Below are 5,758 nucleotides of genomic sequence, written 5' to 3'. Positions count from 1 at the left end.
AGTGAGTGCATTAGCTAGAGAAGATGTCGATATAGTGGTGTGTCGGGCGGTGTGGCGGGTGCCATAGGAAGTGCACACTAGGGTTCCGAGAAAATTCGCCATCAAGTCAATTCGCCGTCAGACAATAATTAACTTGTTTCTTCCTCACTGTAGTTGCCTCTGAATACATATTCTAGTGTCACCCATAGCTGTCGTCATTAATGATGGCGAATTGTCTTGTTATTGTTGTGATCGTGAATTGACTAGGTGCCTCACGCTGCCTCGGATCCCCTTCTTACCTCAATTAAGCCTTTTGTCCTTTTGTGTTAAGGTGAGCAGCCATATTCTTGTTGGTTTAGTTAAGCCATATCCTTGGTTTAGTAAAGCCATAATCTTGTTGGTTTACTTTATCTTAGGTAATATGTCTTAGATAGTTTCCCTGTACAGTACAATACTTAGGTCTGAAAGGAGTCTCAAGAGTTACTGATGAACGGGGGTGCCGCCCATGTATAATATTTCCCGTAAGTTTGTGTTCTTAGTACGCAAATTCCTAGTAAGCGACCTCCTCTGCTGCCCATATTCTCACATATTGTGGGTACCTACTGTACAGTATTTATATATCTGTTTGTCCATCTATCTATCAATCTCTCTACCTATCTCTATATCTGTCTGTCTGTCTGTCTGTCTCTCTCTAGAGAGAGAGATACTGGTAGGTGGGGGCACTCACCATCCACCCACTCAATGTAGTGCTGCTCTCGGGTGTCTGCCCTTTCCTCTCTTCCCGCTTTTCCTTCCTCTTCTGTCTTTCTTTACTTCATGCTTTCCTCATCCTTCTACCTACAGGTGACTTTACAATCCCTCTTGCGTTTTTCTTTCCTTCATCCTTTCCTGTTCCTTCTGCCTGTGGGTGACTTTAAGCCGAATGGTTTCCTGTACACCAGGAAACCATTTACTCTGCTGGGTGGTAACTTTATAACCAAATTATGGTGCCTGGTGTTTTAGTGGGTAATTGCGGCCCTCCAGTCTGATTGAGTCGGTGAAGCTTTATCTCCAAAGGGTGGTTGAGGTTATTGCTCACATAATGCCACTCAGGGATGAGTGAGGCTGGTCACTCTCATCTTAAATGTCAGGATCAACTTGCCTAGCCCCAGGCTTCTATACTCCTCATGGTCTTACAATAACTTTGTAGCTTCTTGTAGTGTGTTTTGTAGATCAATGATACATATATTAGACTCGTGGACGAGCGGTTGTTATACATGAGTAGTTTTGTAAGTAGGTAATCTTAAATCCCATTGTCATGCAATGACAGGAGAGGTAAAGATGAGTATAGAACTATTTTTATTTGTCTTCGAAATATTAACAAAGTTTCATACACACGAATGAAGTATAAAGTAGAGTCCCGGGAGCTACCTCCTGTCTCGCTCTCTCTCTCTCTCTCTCTTCCACCCTCTTGCCCATGTTGCTAGCCTCTTTCTCCCTACTACCTGTCGATTCTAAGGCTAACCTCCTTCTGATCTCAGAATCCTACATTCTGGTGTAGCAGGGGTCGTGTCATGTGTGTTACACTGTTGTTGAAATGTTCTAGAAGCCTGTGTGTGTGTATGTGTGTAGGTGTGTGTATGGTCACGAGGCATTGTTCGTGGGCTATTTTGCTGGTGAGAGGCATTCTGAAGAGGTGCTAACGTCATTTCCTTTTGGCCCTTAGGTTTGACATTGACCTAACCTCTAGACTATATATGTATGTTGCTAGCTATTATGTATTAAGATTTTAGAGTCTTGACATCACTCGGTCACGCAGCTGGCGGTCTTCCGACAGCAATCATCATTGACATATGCTAATCTATTAATACATAATATTCTTCTTCTTCACTCTTAATACATATTATTGATTATAATATTGTATAGACATAATATTGCAATGATCCAGTTATATTACATATTAAACAAGTTGTATACATAATTGAACAAATGCAATATAGTTTAATTGGTTGTTGTATGACATTTTGTAAGATGTGTATGTATAACAGACATACACATATAATTGTGCAATGGTAATATTGCTAGGACATTACATTACAGATCGAGTTATCCCTTTAGTAATGTCTAATACTTCACCTAACTTGTGTGATGATTCTGGTAATACAGAATTGTGGTAAAATTGTATGACGATACATAATATTGTAGTAACATTGTAGTAATACATAACTGTAACATTGTATGGACTGTTACATAATACTGTAGTAACATTGTGGTAATGCATAATTGTAACATTGTAAGAATTGTTACATAATTGTCTTGTAATTGTTACATTGTAGTAACATTGTATTAATACATAATTGTAACATTGTATAAACTGTTACATAATATTGTAGAAACATTGTAGTAATACGTAATTGTAACATTGTATGAATTGTTACATAAAATTGTGGTAACATTGTGGTAATGCATAACAGTAACATTGTATGAATTGTTACATATCGTTTGTAGTTATATAACTGTAGCAAGTGTAACATTATGCAATCGTTTGTTGTTACATAACTGTTACATATTGTTTGTAGTTACATAACTGTAGCAAGTGTAACCTAATGCAATCGTTTGTCGTTACATAATTGTAATAGTTGCAGTCCTGACATCGAATCTGGTCATGCTGCGGTCGATGATAATGATGATGAGCCATGCCACTGGCTCGTGGAGACAACAATTTGCTTTTTGTTTCACTTATAGGAGGAGTTTATGTGATGATGTGCCATGTCACTTGCTTGTAGAGAACACTAATTTGCTTTTTGTTTCACTTATAGGAGGAGTTAATGTGATGATGTGCCATGCCCCTTGCTTGTGGAGAACACTAATTTACTTTTTGTTTCACTTATAGAAGGAGTTTATGTGATGATGTGCCATGCCACTTGCTTGTGGAGAACACTAATTTGCCTTTTGTTTCACTTATAGAAGGAGTTTATGTGGTATTTTGGCATTTGTAGTAACACTTAAGTTTATTTTCATTTGTTTGTTATGTGATCTTACTCTATTTCGTTTTCTTTTTTATTTTGTATGTATTGATTTTCTATAGTTTGTTTTTCTTCGTTTGTCTACGCTTTTTCGGTGTTGTTCGAGGTTGCATAATTGCTAGCTAATTCCCTTGGGACCTTTTTTTAAGGTTTAGTTTATATTGCACAGATATTACTGAAAATGATATTATATAGCCCCATATTTTGTTATTTTATATAAAAAATATATATACACTATATACAGTATTAACTATACAGTGCTCGTCAGAAGTATTCAGCGATGTCCGCCGGGCGCGCAATACTTATGGCCCAAAAAGAATCACCCCATTTTTGGGGGTAAGAATTGAGCCACAAGTTTGAGCTCCGAGCATGACGTCACGGTAGCCTGAGGCCTTCTGACGCGCTGGTTGGTTCCCGCCTCAGTTGCCCACGGGCTGCCTGAGAGAGAGGAACTCCGCCGAGTGTCCCTCTCAAATTGCGCCATTTTTTACCGAGTGTCCCGCAGTGTTTTGGCCTTCAAAACTTTGTTATGGCACCTATCCGTGAACTATCGAGTGAAATCATATCCCAGATCATTGCTCTAAAGGAGGCAGGCCACCAGACAAAGGAAATTAGTGAATTGGTTGGTGTGGGACGATCGACAGTGCGTCGTTGGTGTGCGCGGTTTCGGGAGGAAAACAGTGGTGAAGTTCCCACAAAGAAAACGAGGTCTGGTAGGCCTAGGAAAACTTCCCCAAGGTCTGTTAATGTTTTAAAACGTGCAGTGGAGTTTAATCCTTGTGTGAGTGCAAGGAAAAATTAAGGAGAGCAACCCAGAAGTGTTTGGTGAGGTGTCAGTGAGAACAGTGTCTCGTAGGGTGCATGAGCTTGGTTACACAAGTCACAGGCCTGTGAAAAAGCCTCTTCTCTCTAGCAGCCAGAGAATTCGTAGGCTTGCCTTTGCTAATAAATATCTAAATTGGGGTGAGGAGCAATGGTTGTCAGTGTTGTGGTCTGATGAGGCAACGTTTAGTGTTACCTGTAACAGAGGAGCATGCAAAGGTAGTGACCCACTTGACCCACGGTATGTAGAAAGCACAGTTAAACATCCTGATTCACTCATGGTATGGGGTTGTTTTTCAGGGAAGGGTTTGGGGAAGCTTGTTGTACTTCCCAAGAACCTCAGAGTGAATCAGGATGTTTACCTGGAGCTTCTGTGTGATCATTTACCAGACTCCTTCGAGCTAACAGGTGCACGAGTGTTTCAGCAGGACGGTGCACCTGCTCACTTGGAAAATCGGTCACCAATTGGCTTCGTGACTGCGAGGTATCATTCATGACAGACTGGCCAGGAAATAGCCCAGACCTCAACCCGATTGAAAACCTCTGGTACCTCGTAAAGAAGAGTCTCCAAGGGAAGGACGTGAGCTCTCTGCCTAAGCTGGAAGCCGCCATTCGTGACTCCTGGGACAAAATACCCCTCCAGCACCTCAGGAGCCTCGCCCTTTCACTTCCAAGACGTCTCAGGTCCGTGAAGAAACGTAAAGGCTACCCTACGAAGCACTAAAGGTAAATAAAATGCATTATTTATATGTTTTTTCAATGTTGAAAGGTTTGTTTCTCAGGAGGGACGCAGGGCGCCCCATACTTCTGACGAGCACTGTATACACTATATACAGGATTAAATATATACACTGACTTATTGTTCACTTGTACTATCACGATCCAAAGTTTCTTTACCCCCCTGAGTGGAGGAAGGTTGAAGAAATGACGGGCCACCGAACACAGGCCAGTTCATGATGGAGGGGTTCACTAACCTGAAGCTTAGGATAATAAGAATCACCCGGATGAAACACACGAGCCTATTTATGAGTCACGGTATCACGAACCATTATTAGTCTTGTATACTGGCAGTGTCCGATCATCTGGTCTTGCTACAACCTTGGCTTCGACCTTCTTCCACTCAGGGGGGGTAAAGAAACTTTGGATCGTGATAGTACCTATCGTGGGCAATATATGTGTCAGCACTGTGTGGAAATCTTTGTCTTCATGATTGTGTGGAAGATGTTCATTCTTGCTAACGTAATTTGTGTGGGCCATTTTTTTCCCTGGTTTTCCTTGTAACTTAATTTATGTTTCCACTAGGTAGTTTTAATTAATAAATGTTTAATACAGTTCTTTTAATCGCTCACCGAGTAACTGTGATGGTATATTTTCTTTATTACTATGTAGATGTAATAATGTATAGCTATATGTATGAAACACGTATTTTATGTAGGTATAAATGGTAACACTCGCTGATAGTAATTAAATGCTATAATAAATGAATGAATATATACAGTGTAGAATATTTATTGTTGGTGCAAGTATTTAATGATTGAATTATGAAGATATTTGAAGTAGGTATATGTATTTAAGTTGTAATTATACAGCACGTATTATAAGTTTGTGCAAAATGTGTTGTCTATCACTGTGTATCATATAAATGAAGTAACTATGTAACTTACTAATTTTTACCGTGGTGGGAATGGTGTGAGTGGTGTTGCACGTGGTGATAACATTGGTCTTCACGGGTTGATTGACGTGTTGTGGGGTGTCAGACACACGTCGATAGGTGTGGCGTCGTCTCAGCAAACACGTATGGTGACGTCGACTTCCCACACTTGTAGCTGTGGTGAGTAAATGAGTAGTGACGAGTAACTTGAGTGAAGATGAGTGAGTAAGATGAGTTGTGAATATGGGCTTGGTATTTGCTTCGTCGTCTTGACCTCTGTGAACCTGCGTCAGCGGTGGAG

This window comes from Coenobita brevimanus, chromosome 49, assembly GCF_032717465.1.
Source record: "Coenobita brevimanus isolate Jiangsu-jjx chromosome 49, ASM3271746v2, whole genome shotgun sequence".
NCBI classification, from domain to species: domain Eukaryota; kingdom Metazoa; phylum Arthropoda; class Malacostraca; order Decapoda; family Coenobitidae; genus Coenobita; species Coenobita brevimanus.
This window is presented reverse-complemented; position numbering follows the sequence as displayed.